Below are 18,023 nucleotides of genomic sequence, written 5' to 3'. Positions count from 1 at the left end.
CATTACGAACTGCAGTCAGTAAGGTTCGAAAGCCCAACCAACGGACAATAAAACGTACACCACTTAGTCAACGCACCATCAACTGGTCTGTGGCAGGTAAGGCGCATATCATAAACTGGCTATTGAAAGTGACTGGTTACATATCACTATCGAAATTACACTTCCAATTACATCGTTGGCAGTTTGGATGTATCGGTGAAGCAACAACATATCGGAGTTTTCGTACTACGACTTCCTTTATTTAATAATGGTAAAACCAGAAAGTAGAGAAACATTTGAGCCATCACTTAGATTTATTTAGGGGTACTGGTTCTGCTAAACCTTCTCCAGTCGAGAAACCGCCAACCTCTTTCAAAAGGGCAGTGTGGAATGAAGAAGAAGAAATCATCGAGAGATGAGTGGACATTTTCCTGTAGACAAAACAACAGTGCGCCGCCGTAGGTTTCTTTCAATTTCCATATAAAGTAAAACTCCATAACGACAAAGCAGGATAATCTTTCAAAGCTAAATTAGCCAAGAATCACACCAAAATCTGAACACATTTATTTTTCATGGAAATAAATACTGATTATTAGCTACAATAATACGTTGGCAGTCTGTCTGTTGTGTAACAGCACTTACAGTTAGACGATAGCTCAGTGTTCTATTACATTGTCTCTGCTTGCTAAATGCATCGAAATACTCTGGCCACGAAAGAAATCAACAAAAAGTGGTAAAAACTGAAAACGAAACCGTGAATTCTTGTATACGGCCCTCTTACTTTCCTGACCTCCATGCATCAGCGAAGTCCTACATCAGCAACACCTAACGCTCTCGAATACTTTCCCCACCCCAGTGTGCACATAACTGTCGTCTTACATCCGGTAAGGCTGCCGACCGTCTCAGATTCCGCGGGCTACAAACACCTATCATCGTTGCAGAGACGGCTAAGCTCACTCGCATGGCGCAGGCCAGCTCGGCAGTGCCTAGGCCAAGTAGCACGAGATTTTCATGTGTTCACCGCTAACCACGGTTGTGTGCTGTAACACTTACGATGCATGAAGTCACTTATGGTCGTTATACATACATCGATCCTTTTCTGCATATATCACTTGTTACCAAGTACATAAATTCATATTAGTTGAAATGTTAATTACTGTGGGTACAGAACTTTCGCCAAAGACGCTTAGTTCACGGTGTTTGACTTATATTTAAATGACGAAACCATATTCCAGATAAGATACTCTACAGTTCCAAAGCAAAGCCATCTCTCCTGACTGATGGTTTTACGACTCATGACTCATTTACCGACGCTCTCCACGTAATTTTGCAATGTCATTACTGCTTCACATTTACGTGTAAGATACACTCCTGGAAATTGAAATAAGAACATCGTTAATTCATTGTCCCAGGAAGGGGAAACCTTATTGACACATTCCTGGGGTCAGATACATCACATGATCACACTGACAGAACCACAGGCACATAGACACAGGCAACAGAGCATGCACAATGTCGGCACTAGTACAGTGTATATCCACCTTTCGCAGCAATGCAGGCTGCTATTCTCCCATGGAGACGATCGTAGAGATGCTGGATGTAGTCCTGTGGAACGGCTTGCCATGCCATTTCCACCTGGCGCCTCAGTTGGACCAGCGTTCGTGCTGGACGTGCAGACCGCGTGAGACGACGCTTCATCCAGTTCCAAACATGCTCAATGGGGGACACATCCGGAGATCTTGCTGGCCAGGGTAGTTGACTTACACCTTCTAGAGCACGTTGGGTGGCACGGGATACATGCGGACGTGCATTGTCCTGTTGGAACAGCAAGTTCCCTTGCCGGTCTAGGAATGGTAGAACGATGGGTTCGATGACGGTTTGGATGTACCGTGCAGTATTCAGTGTCCCCTCGACGATCACCAGTGGTGTACGGCCAGTGTAGGAGATCGCTCCCCACACCATGATGCCGGGTGTTGGCCCTGTGTGCCTCGGTCGTATGCAGTCCTGATTGTGGCGCTCACCTGCACGGCGCCAAACACGCATACGACCATCATTGGCACCAAGGCAGAAGCGACTCTCATCGCTGAAGACGACACGTCTCCATTCGTCCCTCCATTCACGCCTGTCACGACACCACTGGAGGCGGGCTGCACGATGTTGGGGCGTGAGCGGAAGACGGCCTAACGGTGTGCGGGACCGTAGCCCAGCTTCATGGAGACGGTTGCGAATGGTCCTCGCCGATACCCCAGGAGCAACAGTGTCCCTAATTTTCTGGGAAGTGGCGGTGCGGTCCCCTACGGCACTGCGTAGGATCCTACGGTCTTGGCGTGCATCCGTGCGTCGCTGCCGTCCGGTCCCAGGTCGACGGGCACGTGCACCTTCCGCCGACCACTGGCGACAACATCGATGTACTGTGGAGACCTCACGCCCCACGTGTTGAGCAATTCGGCGGTACGTCCACCCGGTCTCCCGCATGCCCACTATACGCCCTCGCTCAAAGTCCGTCAACTGCACATACGGTTCACGTCCACGCTGTCGCGGCATGCTACCAGTGTTAAAGACTGCGATGGAGCTCCGTATGCCACGGCAAACTGGCTGACACTGACGGCGGCGGTGCACAAATGCTGCGCAGCTAGCGCCATTCGACGGCCAACACCGCGGTTCCTGGTGTGTCCGCTGTGCCGTGCGTGTGATCATTGCTTGTACAGCCCTCTCGCAGTGTCCGGAGCAAGTATGGTGGGTCTGTCACACCGGCGTCAATGTGTTCTTTTTTCCATTTCCGGGAGTGTATATTCAACGTTCTGAATCTTGGTCGTCGAGTATAGTTCCCCACCCTTAATCCCAACATTGTCACGTTAATAATTTGTGGATGTCTTCGCAAACATATCACAAATCTGTTTTAGTGGGAGTGTTTCATAATTTTTCTTTTGGCTATGCTGTATAATTCCTCTACAATTCATAGAGTAGGTATGAGTGAAAACATAGTGTTCCCAGAAATATCCATACCACACACGAACAGAACTGCATTTTAGCAATTACACAGACGAAAAGTATTCGCAGCACCATAGAATAATTAATATAGAGTAATGAAATTTCGGGAATACATTTATCTAGGTAACACGTTTAAGTGAGTAACATCGCAACACACAGGCTAACGTAAGTGTGAAGTAAGATACTGCAAATATTAAGTGCTGGTTTATCAATAATCGGTGTAACCGCCAGGATGCTGAATTCAAGCATGGCAACGTACATGAATTGTGTTGCACAGGTACTGGATGTCAGGTAGTGGGATAGAGCTCCATGCCTCTTGCGCTTGGTGGGTCAATACAGGGATGGTTTATGCTGTTTGTGGATGACGGTGGAGTTGTTGTCCGATGATGTCCCATACGTACTCGACTAGAGGCAGATCTGGTGAACGAGAAGGCCAAGGCAACATGTCAACACTGCTTAGAGAGTCCTGGGCCACAACAGCGGTATGTGGGCAAGCGTTATCCTGTTGGAAAATACTGCATTTTATGCTGTTCATGAATGGTAGCATAACAGGTAGAATCACTAGATTGACGTGCAGATTTACCGTCAGGGTGCGTGAGAAAACCACGACAGTGCTCCTGCTGTCATACGAAATTGCATCACAGACCATAACCCCAAGTGCGGGCCCAGTGCGTGTAGCATACAGACTCGTTGATTGCAGGCAGTCACCTTGCCTCCTCGTAATCAACACACGGCCATCATTGGCACCCAGGCAGAACCAACTTTTACCAGAAAATACAACAAACCTCCACCCTGCCCTTCAGTGAGCTCTGCTTGGCACTACCGAAGTTGCAAATGGCGGAGGTGTGGGGGTCAGTGAAATGGACGCTACAGGGCATCTGGCGAGGACCTGTCCTGGAAGAAACCAGCTTGTAACAGTTTTTTGTGTTACTTTGGTGACAATTTCTTCTGGAATTGCTGCTGCAGATGCAGTACGATACGCGGAACACATCTCTATAGTGCCAAGTGGTCGTGTGGAACCCGGTCTTTTTGCGACCACTACTGCCAGCAGTCATGTACAGCGTCTACATTCGTGCCAACTCATTTTGCAGTATCGCAGAAGGAGCAGCCAGCTTCTCATATCTCTGTTACACGACTTTGTTCATACTCAGTAAGCTACTGATAATGACGTCTTTGTCGCCTTAAAGGCATTCTTGACTAACATGAATTCCCCACGTTCAGTCTCAAAGGTAACTAACTGTCATGACAGTTACAGGGTGTATTCAAAGCGAACCTGATGTGCATCCTCAAAGTGGCGCTACTAACGACACTTTTGTGCGACTAGCTCGAATTTATCTTAGACATCATCTTCCTGATGTAGAAGTACGCCTACCAAGATGTGTTTATGTTGCACAACTTCTTCTTGGTGTTGCGATGGTTTTTCGTCAGCGTATGTTATAACGTTTGCAGGCAGTGAAATATGTTATGTCTTGCAACTGTTCACGAATTATCCTCGCTTCTGAACATATTTCCCGGACAACTATATGGCAGAAATTAGCGCCAATGGAATACTGCACAACTTTTGTCTTTCAGTGTCTGTACAGGGGAAGACTAGGCAACCGAGAGAATTAGATTATTTGAAGAACTGGAAATCTGTGACCACCAACGATAATGGAGATGAAATGTAGGGCACCAGTAGATAACCAAGCATACAACAGGAACTGCAGTCATTACTAATATGCAGGTCGCCGCCTATGGCGAGAGACAACTGAGAATGCTTAGAAGAATTTAATGCATCATAATAATAAACAAAGATTTGTGTGCAGTAGAGTTCTCTTTGAATTTTAACTTTTACGTTGTGAAAGTACTCATAAAACAGAGTAATAATGTAAAGAGAGTCCTAGCGGAGGATGAGTTGAGACAGCTGCTGCTGAGTGGAGTCTACACGGGAAACGAGAGCGAGTCGCCTATCCCTGCGGTACGTATTTTGTTATTTAGTGCCATGTTTTAATGGCGAGTTTAGTACAATAATGATATTTTGTCTAAATGATTAGCTGTCCACTTGGCAGTTGACGAGCTACAGTTCAGACGTACCATCTACAGATAATGCAAAGAAGACATCAGCAACACGATACGAGCAGTCCCGGCTGAGAACACGCCAAGCCTGTACATCCTGGCACCGAACCGATTACGATTACCCTCAGTTATCAAGCTTTACGACGAAAATGTCCCATCAGTAGCTAATGAACACGAAATGAATATTTAATAGCTACGGTATCGTATTTCAGGTGCGTTGCACAAAGTCATATGTCAACTTCTAAAGTCAATGACTTATCCTCTGCAAAATGATATAAAAATACAGACTTCAGATACCGAAAGAGCTCTTCTTCGAGGATCGTGTGCAGATCGGTAGCAGCTGCGTGAGCAGCCGAGAGGCCGTAATAGGCGGCAGGACGAGAATATGAAAACCATGAGGCTGACAGCACAATCTTGATGGCACCGGTCTAGAGGCGTTATGAGCAGCGCGCTCCTTAGTTAATTGGCAAGCGATGGGGATGTAAGCTTATAGGCAATTACATGCAAAGTTTGCACTACTCATATTTCTTCACAAAGAAGTGCCTTAATATTTATCTCAGCTCGTGTGTTATTCATAGCAATGGCGAACGTTAGATGGAAGACTTGCAATTTGGTTGCGGGTACAAAAACTGATCCGGATGAATGTATCAGCATTGATTTTTCAGCAATGATCTCACTAGTTATAACTCTTCTGATAGAGGGGCTCTTCTCAATTGATTCAGAACTGAATAGGCTGTGACTAATGAATATTTGTGCCAGACTTGGAATCGTATTCGTTTCACTTGCTTTTATCTATCAGTCGAGTTAAGCATTTACTTTTCTCATCTCGCCTCCAAGACTGACTCAAAATTTTTTCGTCACTTTATTTTCTTATATAATACAGAATAAAGAGAGGTGGCTCTCGATGTCGGAGCAGAACCACCCGAGGAATGGATAAGACGGATCAGATCGACGAGGATAAAGTATATGAAGCACATTCACATGAAATTCTGTCAACAAAGTATGCTAGGAAAATTCTTACAAGAAACCCTTCGAGTGCGAGGTCACAAATTCAATCTCTAGTAAGGCTCATTTGGAATTGTTGTGTTAACAATTATGACAGGAAAAATATTAGTTGCTAATGACTCACCATATACACCAGGACGACGACAGAAAATGAGTGTCCAGGAGGTGCAGAGATCAATCTTCTATGAGACGTCTGTTTTATACTTCACACAATGGACATCGTCGACGTTAAAGAAATGATTTAAAAAAAGCCTTCATCTTGCAGCATGAACACCGGTAGAAAAATGGTGCTCCACAGTGATCACAACCGTTCGCACCATCAAGGTCGAACGCGAACTCGTTGGAGTTACAAACCGAGCTTGACGTTCATCTATGTATCCATTCTTAGAGGATGTATACAGACCCATATTACTATAACGGGGTGATGAGGACTGATGGAATATGACGGCATGCAACCGAATGCGAAAAAGTCTGTCGTGGAGCTTATCGTGAAGCAGACCATCCTTTTAAGGTATAGCGGCAGATAGTGCGATAATATGTTTTCCAGGTCAATAAATCCTATGAACGTGTCTTGATTCTTCTTTAGTCTTGCCTTCACTATCAACCGCAACGTCAGAATTGCCTTTCTCGTGCCTTTACTGTTTATAAATCCAAACTGGTCGTCATCTGACACATCCTCAATTCTGCTATATATTCTTCTTGTCAGTAACTTGGATGCAGAGGCTGTTAAGCTGATTGTTCAATAATTCTTGCACTGCTCTTGCAGTCTTTGGAATTGTGGATAATATTTTTCCAAAAGTCAAAAAGTATGTCGCCAGACTCATACATTCTACACACCAACGTGTATATTCGTCTTGTTGCCACTTCCTGATTTTAGAAATCCTGTTGGAAAGTTATCTATCCCTTCTGTCTTATTTGATCTTAAATCCTCCAATGCTCTTTTAAACTCTGATTCCAATACTAGAGCTCCTATCTCTTCTAAATCGACTCTTCTATCACATCAGACAAACCTCCCAACTCCTAGAGGCCTTCAATGTCCCTTTCCACCTAACCACTCTCTCCACTGCATTTAACAATGGAATTCCTGTTGCACTCTTAATGTTACCGCCTCGCTTTTGATTTCTCTGAAGGTTGCTTTGAAATTCCTGTATGCTGAGTCAGTCCTTGCGACAATCATTTCTTTTTCGATTTCGTCACATTTTCCAGACAGCCGTTTCGTCTTAGTTTTCTTACACTTCCTATTTATTTCATTCCTCAGTGACTTTTACTTCTCTATTCCTGAGTTTCCCTGAACGTTTTTGTACTTCCTTCTTTCATCGATCGACTGAAGGTTTTCTTCTGTTACTGATGATTTTCATCGCAGTTACTTTCTCTGTACCTATGTTTTTCTTTCCAACTTCCTGATTGCCCCTTTTAGAGACGCCCATTTATATTCAATTTTACTGCCTACTGAGCTATTCCGTATTGCTGTATGTATAGCCTTAGAGAACTTCAAGTGTATCTCGTCATTCCTTGGTATTTCTGTATCCCAATTCTATGCTTATTGCTTCCTCGTGATTAGTCTCTTAAACTGCAACTTACTCTTCATTACTACTACATTGTGATCTGAGTTTATATCTGCTCCTGGGCACGCCTTACAATCCAATATCTGATTTCGGAATCTGTCTGACCATGATGTAATATGGCTAAAATCTGCCCATATCACCCAGCCCTTTCTAAGTGTACCTCCTCGTCTTGTGATTCTTGAACAGAGTATTCGCTGTAACTGGCTGAAATTTATTACTGGACTCAAAAAGTCTTTCTCCTCTCTCATTCCTTGTCCAAATCCCATATTCTCCTCTAAGCCATTCTTCTACTCCTTCCCCTAGAACTGCATTCCAGCTCCTCATGACTACTAGATTTTCATCTTCCCTTATGGACGGACGCTATCCTTTCTATATCCTCATATACTTTCTCTATCTCTTCATCTTCAGCTTGCGACGTCGGAATATGTATCTGAACTATCGTTGTCGGTGTTGTTTTGCTGTCGATTCTAATCAGAGCAACCCTATCACGGAATTTTTCACAGTAACACACTCCCTGCCCGACCTCCCTACTCATAACGAATCCTGCTCCTTTTGGACCATGCCGCGTGGGATTAGCCGAGCGGTCTGAGGCACTGCAGTCATGGACTGTGCGGCTGGTCCCGGCGGAGGTTCGAGTCCTCCCTCGGGCATGGGTGTGTGTGTTAGGATAATTTAGGTTAAGTAGTGTGTAAGCTTAGAGACTGATGACATTAGCAGTTAAGTCCCATAAGATTCCACATTTTGTACCATTTTCTGCTACTGTTCATGTTACTGTATACTAATCTAACCATAAATCCTAATCTTCTTTCCATTTCACTTCACTGTATCTAGATTGAGCCTTTACAGCTCGGACGGGGTGGCCGAGCGGTTCTAGGCGCTACAGTCTGGAACCGCGCGACCACTACGGTCGCAGGTTCGAATCCTGCTTCGGGCATGGATGTGTGTGATGTCCTTAGGTTAGTTAGGTTTAAGTAGTTCGAAGTTCTAGGGGACTGATGACCTCAGAAGTTAAGTCCCATAGTGCTCAGAGCCATTTGAATCATTTGAGCCTCTACATATCCCTTTCCAGATTTTCTAGCTTGTTTACCACGTTCATGCTTCTGACACATCACGCCCTAGCTCGTAGAACGCTATCCTTTCGTTTTGTTAAGAATCTTTTTCTCGTGGTCACCTTCCTCTTGGCATTCCCCTCCCAGAGATCCGAAGGGGGGCTATTCAGATATCTTTTGCCAATGACAAGATCATGACACTTCTTCAGTTACAGGCCACATATTCTGTGAATACACTTTATATGTCTTTAATCCAGTGATTTCCTTGCCTTATGCATCCTCTTGCCATTGCTCACTGCCAATTCTTCCGCCCTTAGGGGTACTTTCCCACCCCAAGAGTAAGAGAGTGCCCTCAACCTCTGTCCACTCCTTTGCCATTGGAAGAACGAGGGTAACTTCTTATTCCGGAAGTCTTTGGCTGAAAATGCTGGTTATTAATCAAAATTTAAGTGATGGCAGGCCTCGAACCTGGGACCAAGGACCTTGTAGGCTATTACTCATTGACGCTACCCCTAGGCTACACGTGCAAGTGTTGACAGTTGAGGATGCATGCTGAGAACTCTGTCTATCGCCATTTGACGTCAGAGTTCGCTACAGACGCCTCCTGCTGTGTTGCTCAACAATCACCCAGCAGCCCATGTAATCGAAATTCAGGAAAGCCAATACACGCTACCACAACTGATGGAAAATACTTCACTGTTCTAATCACACATCGAAATTGTTGTGTAAGAAAAGCAGCACTCGTACTCAACGGGTCATAATGCAACAAACGTACTGGGGATGGGCGAAAATCAATATCCCAAAAGGTTGCAACAGGAGAGAGGGGCAGTAGCTGCTCATATGTTGTCACTGATGTGTGGTCACGAACTTCTCTACTTAGAGCCACTCTTACCTGCTGTCTGTACCACCCCTCGTGCCTCCCTGTCGTCACCATATGCAGGGATACAGGCCTCTTCTGTCTTGCTGCTGGTGGGCCTAAAAGAGATCAGTCTGGTGGAAGTGATATATGGTCGAAGTGATCTACTGTCTTCGGGACTCTGCCACAGATGGAAGCTTCTTGCAGTGTGTTAAACGTATTTTTCAGAAAGACTGGAACAACATCGAAATTCTGGAGAACCCTCTTCAAAGAGCCAGTTGCTATCGCTTCTGTGCGCTTCTGTGCACTGACTATTCTCACCTAAGCCCCTCCCCCGCTGTATCTGGATGCAGAGTCTTCAGAACAATGCATCCCAGGCAAAGCACGTGGCTGCATGGTCCAGATGGTCAGTCTGCACTAACAATGCCGACATAAACAATGGACCTCAATGCCCCCTCAATAAAGTGAGACAAATGAGAGCTACTCAGACTGTGACTTGTTTGTGTATGCGCCAAGCAGCACTGCTTCCCACACTGGACCCACGCTGCAGACATACCGCGCCGCCAGCCTTGCTGCGATGGAGACCACTTGTATTTAACATCGACACACCTCCTATAAACGAGCGTCTAAAATAAAAGGACAACTGCGATGATAATATATGTCCCCTTTCCATGAAAACAGGTGTAGTCCATTTTATAGTTTCATGAGCAAAATCGGTATCATTTCTAAATTCGACTGTAGGATACAATTCACATCTCTCTCTTCCCCTCCCGTTGTTTTGCAACATCCAACAAAGTGAAAAAATGCTACAGCACTGCTGCTTATTACAGATGATCAGGCTGCAGAGAATAGAGATTTCTTTCAGCTTGGTGAACAAAATAACATGGATTGAGAGTGTCCCTCACAGTGTCTGTAAATATATTGTCATGCATATGTGCATCACAGACATTTCAGAAACATGAAATAACATTACAGAATATAGCCTTTCACGCCATTTGCTCATTTGTCGGAAGAAACACAATCATTTTACATTTGACAGCAACAAGCTATATTTCAAGAGGAAGTTGTTGTTTTGTACACTGTGACAGATCCAGTTTAAACAGTGCGCTGATGTATTGCACTAGCGTTTACGAAACAGTTCGTGAGGGCATGTCTTGTAATAGAATCTTCTAATGTCACCATATACGATTCCTCTTATACACTGAAAGCAGGTATCATATGCATGACGACATCGGATATTTTTTGCTCACAACTTGTCTCTAGCGACATGTGTGTAAAGTTTCTGTCATCCAACAGGACATCATTCATAATAGTAACAGATTCCTGCATTCTAGTTTCATATGCAGTTTTATCATCACTGAACACATTGTTTTTTGGAACCTATTCACTAATCTGGAACAACACTATCATTTGGAAGTCCCGCGACGAGCTATAATTCAGCTGGTATCTACTTTGTGATTAGAGGTTATGAAGTATGAAATAACACGGGACTTGCAGTAACACCTAGTTTTAAATATTAAATCATGACAGTAATAACAAAAGGAGTCATCATTCCATGAGAATAGATACAGTCGATTCCTGTTAATTTTGTGAGCAAAATCGGTGTAGGTGAGGGCATTCCACATGTTCAAATTACAAATTGTCACGCACGAGGGCATTTCATTCAATTCAGACGTATGAAAAACTGATACAGATCAGCATCTATACATTTAATAATTGCATTCGAGAGCAGTCCTCATCGCTATTTGTAACATCCAGAGAGCATAAAAAGCTATGAACTACCTGCCTCCAAACTTTAATGAGTAATACCACTCCTTGTACGAGGTTTGGAACCTAAATAGTGGCAACTATTTATTCACAACCGTTACAAAAGAGTTATGTGTTTGAACCTGTTACTGTCCTTCAAAGTAGTCACCAGCGTTGTGTAGAACCAGTTTCCAGCTATGTCGAAGGTCTGTTCTGTTGATAGTGTGAATGAAGCTGTCTACTGCCTGTCTAATCGCTGGAACAGTTCTGAAGCGAATGCCAGGAAGTGGTTCCTTCATCTTTGGAATAAAATAAAAGTCACAAGGACTTAAGTCGGGGGAGTATGGGGGATGGTACAGTACTTCCCAGTCCCATCGACTGAACAGAGCAGCCACAGCTTGCGCTGTATGCGCCTGCGCATTGTCGTGCAAAATTATGGGTAGGTTATGCAGAAAGTGTCGCAGCTTCTTTCACAAAGCTGGTCACAGGTGATGCTCCAAAAACGAACAGTAGTACTGTACATTGACGGTCTGCCATGGAGGAATGGAATGTGTTAGGACAACACCATCACAGTCGTACACGAGAATCACCTTAACTTTCGACCGCTCCATTCGCACCGTCAATAGAACAAGCTATGCTAACTGTATGCTACGCCTTCGACATCACTATCAATGTGTTATACACAACGCTGATGACTACTTTGAAGGACAGTAACAGGTGCAACATGTAACTCTTTTGTATCGGTTGTGCTACTATCGGTTGTTGCCACTATTTAAGTTCCAACCCTCATAATAGAACCCCATGTAAGATTTTACTGCATGTCTCTCTTCCGAAAAGTATCGGAAAACAAATATTGTCTGCATGTTGAAATCAGGCATACTACATATACAAGTACTGCTCCATTTGAGCCGTTGTTGCTCACACAGACATGCGTAAAGTTTTATTGTCTGTCGTGGAGGGACACCATATCCAATAGACTATCAATGATGAGTGTATGTTACTGTGTTCTTCTTTTATAAGTAGTTTAATACATTGTTTTTCAGCTGTAACTCATCCACGCGGTGTATGGCTACAGCTGTGTATGCGACCATACACTTTGTTTTTCTAGGATGCCTTCGAGGTCTGTGTCAAGTGCTAAACAGACATTAACTTGTTTCAATCCATTCGCTGTCACTGAAGGCAAAACAACATATAACGTCAGCTGTGGGGTTCTCAAATCACAGAAGATGGTAGAAATAAAACACACAGTCGATGCTTCTCTTTGACAAAAATGTGGAAGGCATCGCAACATATGGAAAGGGTTTGTGGCATTGTTGAGCATTTCCAAACAGCTATCCGAAGGTGATGACCTATACAGTCAATTTCATCTTCTCCAGTGACAGAGTAACAGATGTCTCAGTGTTTTATTTTGAAAAACATTGTTTCCTCATTTTGCAATCAAGTACATGATCATTATTCTGGTGATGAGCATCGCTGGATGGTGCTATTTACAACATGTGTGGTGTAATAGAAGTAAAAAGAGGTGCTATTACCTTATTGGCGTAAAAAGTGTGGAAGGCATAGTAGCATGTGGAAATAGCACGAGTCTGCTTTATTGAAGAACGCTTCCAAATAAATGTCTGAAGGTGATGACCTTTAGATTTAATCCTATGTTCCACAGTAACAAGTAGCAGATGTCCAGTGTGCCATCAAGGCCACTCCGTCTCAAACAAGTGGTGTCAGTCAAGCATTATTCAGAGTTATCTAAATAAATAAAAATATAGACTGATGTACTGTTTCTGATTGTAAATTTTGAGCTCTGATAGTAAATTAAGTACCGATGCAACGAAACTTGTACTGCCATAAAGTGAAAGCAAAGCTGCATTGTAATAGTAATTAATTGTCATAATCAAAAGGGAAGTATTTCATGCTGTAAAAGTTATCAATCTGATTGCAAGAATTTTGAACAGTATAAACTGCCTGAATAATGATCTTTGACATGAAACCCAGGGTAATTGGTTTTGAAAAATTGATCACAAAAACTGTCTCTGAATAACATAAGTTGGCCCTGATTGAATAAATAAGAAAATCAAAATTTTTCTCCTTACCTAAATTCTGGACAAATCTGGATAATACTTTACAGTACTGGTCAGTCTTGTGCGCCGCTATGCTAAAGCTGTAAATTACTGTTCCTAAACAGAGACACTAAAGATGTGCAATGACTTCTCTGTTCATCGCCAATCAAGCTGTTTTTCGAACACACTTGTTTGCGTGATACATTAAAAATAATAAGATAAAAGTTGGTAATATAATGAAATATACACATAAGTGACAACACTATGTTTTTTGTATATTGAGAAAATGTGTTCAAGTCAGATTTTAAATTTAATGAACTTCTTAACATCCAAACAATACACTTTCCTAGCTTTCAAATCTAGCAACTTTCACTACAGTAACCAAGTTAGTCCGATGATGCAGCAATAATGAAGAAAAAGGTAGCATCATTATAACATCTACCTGATATTCCTCCTTTACAAAAAATTCATTGATAAATTGAGACTTTAAATTTCAAATATAATATTGCCACTGCTTCCTCACTCTAACACAGCTTAACATTGTCAGCTACCTCACTTTGACACTGCTTAACATTATCTGCTTGTGCTTCCTCACTCCAAAACTGCTTAACATAATCAGCTCTACTCCAACACAGGTGAACTTTTACTGCTCTCTGTACCAAAGCTAAACATTGTCTGCTCCACTGCTCCCTCGTGCAGCTCAGAGATACTAGCTTAACTTCTGTGATACAGCTTACAACATTGCTGCTCGCTCACAATCGATTCAGATCCTAAAATTGTACATAACACCTATCATTACCATGTGGTGTGATGGACCAAAATATCACAGGCGAGTTGATGTCAGTGGCATGGTTAAGACCGGGAAATTTTACTTTATTAAAACAATATTATGATAGAAAGATGAAGAAAGGTGCGTACAAAAGTTTAAAGACATGAACACAGGTAATAATAAAACAATACATGACAGAAAATGTGTACTAATTATTGCTGGACATAAACACTTGCATAACTGAATATAGGTACAAATCATTGTTGGACATGAACAGTTACATAACTGAAAAGAGGTACAAATCATTGCTAGAAATAAATAGAAGTTACAAGTATAGTATTTCCTAATATTAGGCTACACTCACAGTAGTGCACACTCCATTATATGTGTAGACTGTTAGTACAGAGAGCCAAGAGAATGCATATATGCACTGCACATAGTAGCGTCGTAAGTACAAAAAGTGTCATCAGAGAAGTAAATAACTGTCAGCCATAAGTGTGCAGGCAAACTATATGACACATTAAGGGAAAATCTTGCAGTCGCGCAAAGATAGTAAAAACATTATCTGAAAAGCACAGAGGAACAATCTTGCAGACCCACTGGCACTGTCATCAGAAGTGTTTGGTAGAACAGTCCAGTGCAGGCCATCTGGCAGTTCCATGGGCACCAACATCAGAGGTATTTGATAAAACTGGCCAGTGAAGGGCAATCTCGCAGTCCCACTGGCACCAACATCAGAAGTATTTGATAGAACTAGCCAGTGAAGGACAATCTCGCAGTCCCACTGGCACCAACATCAGAAGCATTTGTCAGAACTGAGTAGTGAAGAACAATCTTGCAGAATGAGATTTTCACTCTGCAGCGGAGTGTGCGCTGATATGAAACTTCCTGGCAGATTAAAACTGTGTGCCCGACCGAGACTCGAACTCGGGACCTTTGCCTTTCGCGGGCATGTGCTCTACCATCTGAGCTACCGAAGCACGACTCACGCCCGGTACTCACAGCTTTACTTTTGCCAGTATCTCGTCTCCTACCTTCCAAACTTTACAGAAGCTCTCCTGTGAACCTTGCAGAACTAGCACTCCTGAAAGAAAGGATATTGCGGAGACGTGGCTTAGCCACAGCCTGGGGGATGTTTCCAGAATGAGATTTTCACTCTGCAGCGGATTGTGCGCTGATATGAAACTTCCTGGCAGATTAAAACTGTGTACCCGACCGAGACTCGAACTCGGGACCTTTGCCTTTCACTGGCAAGTGCTCTACCATCTGAGCTACCGAAGCACGACTCACGCCCGGTACTCACAGCTTTACTTCTGCCAGTATGTCGTCTCCTACCTTCCAAGCTTTACAGAAGCTATCCTTTCTTTCAGGAGTGCTAGTTCTGCAAGGTTCGCAGGAGAGCTTCTGTAAAGTTTGGAAGGTAGGAGACGAGATACTGGCAAAAGTAAAGCTGTGAGTACCGGGCGTGAGTCGTGCTTCGGTAGCTCAGATGGTAGAGCACTTGCCCGCGAAAGGCAAAGGTCCCGAGTTCGAGTCTCGGTCGGGCACACAGTTGTAATCTGCCAGGAAGTTTCAACAATCTTGCAGTCCCATTGGTACCATCATCAGAAGTATTTGATATTCAAATCCTTTTGCTTCAAATAAAATACGGGAGCTAACTGTGGCTCCCAGTGAAAATATTTCAACAACTGTGCAGAGTGCTAATACAGTAGAAATGCTTCATGTAAAACAAGTCCGCCCCGGTAGCTGAGTGGTCAGCGTGACAGACTGTCAATCCTAAGGGCCCGGGGTCGATTCCTGGCTGGGTCGGAGATTTTCTCCGCTCAGGGAATGGGTGTTGTGTTGTCCTAATCATCATCATTTCATCCCCATCGACGCGCAGATCGCCGAAGTGGCGTCAAATCGAAAGACCTGCACCAGGCGAACGGTCTACCCGACGGGAGGCCCTAGCCACACGACATTTCCATTTATGTAAAACAAGAGCGTACATCCTGGCGATGAAATACAATGGTGAACTAGTATACATACTACATCTAGAAACATAATGAGAAAGATATTACCTTAAAGAGAGAAAAAAAAAAACAGAATGCAGTACGTCTTAACACATACGAAATGGCTTAAAACTTAGCAAATAATCAGTTTATCAAAAGCATTTACAAAGTCCACAAGTCAGAGTAATGTGCGAACAGTGTTTTTGACCTTAAAGAGCAAAAAATATCAGACTGGAGTACATCTTACACTAAAGAAGTGGCTTAAAGCTAAGCAGATAATCAAGGCAGCAAAATCAGCAAAAAAAGAGTATACATAAAGTCCAATATGTGATAGTAGATACAAATGGCATGGGAACACTATGTTACATTCGGTGTTATTTGTAAACTTAGTTGCAGTATGACCAGAATCGGTGCATACCAAGTTGTATTGATGGTATGTGAAAAATAGTTATCAAGAGCAAAGTGTGTCACATTTGGTAACATGAGTAACACAGTTCTATAAAATAGTTGTTGTATACATTCAGAGAAGTTGTAACGCCGGAAATGCATATCCTTCTATTTCCATCTATTGTACTATAGATTTTTCCTTATTTTGTTACCTGAAGATATGACATTTCTGTGTCTCTATATATTGTAATTGTTTTGTTAATTGTATATATATATATATATATATAATTGTATATATATATATATATATATATATATATATATATATATATATATATATATATATATATATATATATATATAATTGTATATATATATATATAATTGTATATATATATATATATATATATATATATATATATATATATATATATATATATACAATTAACAAAACAATTACAATATATAGAGACACAGAAATGTCATATCTTCAGGTAACAAAATAAGGAAAAATCTATAGTACAATAGATGGAAATAGAAGGATATGCATTTCCGGCGTTACAACTTCTCTGAATGTATACTTCTCTGAATATATATATATATATATATATATATATATATATATATATATATATGCATTTATGTCGATGTATAATTAGTTTGTTCCATTAAGTTTCGGGTGTGCAGCCGCAAGAAATCTCCTTCTTCTTCTAATATTTCGGCTGTAAAACGTTCAGCCATCTTCAGAGTGAGCCGCAAGACTGCCGCTCCAGTGCTTGCTTCGTCCCTTTATACTGTTGTACCGCGCGACTGCGCATCCGGCCACAGATGCAAATGCGCCAGAGACGTTGGTCGGCGGCAGAGACGTGCATATTGCGCGAGTTGTATCTGTGACTCCACAGTTGATCTTTGTTGGCATATCGATATATCATTGTGAGCTGCACTGTGACGACGTCTTTGCGAGTTTATTACAGCAAGTGCCGGATTCCAGGATTTATCAAGATTGAAACCACTGTCTCTATTAATTAAGTTCGTCGTCAAGCGAATTTCAATTGCCTCCTTTACTATCGAGTCCCAAAATGACGATGTAGTTGCCAAAATTTCGACGTTGTCATACAACGGACTGTGACCATTATCAATACAGTGCTCTGCCACGGCCGACTTGTTAGGTTGTAAAAGTCGTGTGTACCTCTGGTGTTCTGTACATCTTTCTTGGACAGTACGAGTTGTATGTCCGATGTAAGAGAGGCCACATTCACATGGAATTTTGTTAACTCCAGATTTTCGGAGCAGCAAATCATCTTTGACGGAGCCCACGAGTGCAGCTGTCTTAGGTGGAGGACGAAAAATCACTTTTATTTTGTGTCTGCCGAGAATGCGTCCTGTTTTTGATGAGAGGCTACCCATCTATGGCAGGAAGGCCATCGATTTAAAGGTTTCTTCATCTTCTTCTGCTTTCCTCGTGGCCTCTTTCGGTTTCATTTTCAGTGCCCTCTGTATTTGTTGTGGAAAGTACCCATTGTCTTCAAACACTCTTTGTAAGTGGGAAAGTTCATCTTGCAGACTGCTTTCGTCA

The sequence above is a fragment of the Schistocerca serialis genome, chromosome 2 (genome assembly GCF_023864345.2).
Source record: "Schistocerca serialis cubense isolate TAMUIC-IGC-003099 chromosome 2, iqSchSeri2.2, whole genome shotgun sequence".
NCBI lineage: Eukaryota > Metazoa > Arthropoda > Insecta > Orthoptera > Acrididae > Schistocerca > Schistocerca serialis.
Note: the sequence above shows the minus strand (reverse complement) of the source record.